Source organism: Aplysia californica, unplaced genomic scaffold (genome assembly GCF_000002075.1).
Source record: "Aplysia californica isolate F4 #8 unplaced genomic scaffold, AplCal3.0 scaffold00087, whole genome shotgun sequence".
Lineage (NCBI taxonomy): Eukaryota > Metazoa > Mollusca > Gastropoda > Aplysiida > Aplysiidae > Aplysia > Aplysia californica.
The window spans coordinates 797,531-798,573 of record NW_004797357.1 but is presented as its reverse complement, the minus strand read 5'-3'; the positions used below and the strand labels follow the sequence as shown (position 1 = coordinate 798,573).

General features: G+C 33.7%; 1 protein-coding gene across 1 annotated transcript in view; it reads left to right on the top strand.

Moving 5' to 3' along the window:
• The window catches only part of LOC101863970 (neuronal acetylcholine receptor subunit beta-3), a gene marked incomplete in the record, with an annotated part of 188,339 nt that overhangs the window by 152,588 nt on the left and 34,708 nt on the right, over positions 1 to 1,043 (top strand).

Genomic DNA, 1,043 nt, shown 5'->3' with positions numbered 1-1,043 from the left:
TTATTTATTTATAAGATGGCTAGCTCTTTTAACCGGTCAGTAATTTTAGTCTACCCAGTGTAATGTAACTAGGTCTGAGGATTTGAAAATTGAGAATTTTGACCTAAGTACATAATGTGTGTCAGTGTCATTTGGCCCTAAATGTATTCAAGGGTAATACAATTAAAGTATAATCTCCTGGATTCTTCAAAGTAACAAGTATTCTTCAGATTATTGAAAATAGAATTGAAAAAGATTGAGAAATAACATTTTTCAAAATAGATTCTAGACTAAAATCTAAAAACGTCGACATCTCGATCGGAAACACCTTTTTCCTATTTAGAGCGTTTTGTCATGAAACATAAGTCACAGAAAAAAGTCAATAATGCTGGGCTTAGGGTGTAAAGTGCTAAGAGGATGCAAGTTCAAAATTTATTACGACAAATATCTCAAAATTGTCTTTGCAGTCCCCCAGTGCGGATCTAAGCAGCGCTAAGGGACTGTACAGTCCCCCAGTGGGTAGCGATTCCCCAACAAAAAAAATCAACTGGAGGAGAACAAAGGGAGGAAATGTCTAGTCTATGAAATGGGATGTTTTTTGTAAAGAAAAAAAATTTCGACAGAGTTAAAAGAACCAGAAAAGAAAGAGCTATAAAAAAAAAATTTCGACAGAGTTAAGAAAAGAAAGAGCTATCAAGGAAATGCTAACAGTACGAGACCTTTGACCTAAGTACATCATGTATATCAGTATATTACATACCTACGGTAGAGCTCCGGAGGAGAAAAAAATGAAATCATCAGCGACTGGTATTTGTAAAGGAAAAAAGAACAATTGTCTTATTTACTGATAGTTTAAAAGTGTGAAAGGACAGAAGAAAAAATAAAAGAAGTGACAGAAAAGAAAAAGTAGGGTAAAAACAACGAACGAACAAACAAACAAACAAATTAAAGGTAACAAAAATTCAGACTTAGGGCCTGCAGTTTTGTTTCTGTTGTTGTTATTGTTGTTGTTGTTGTTGTTGTTGTTGTTGGTGTTGTTGTTGTTGTTGTTGTTCTTTTTCTTC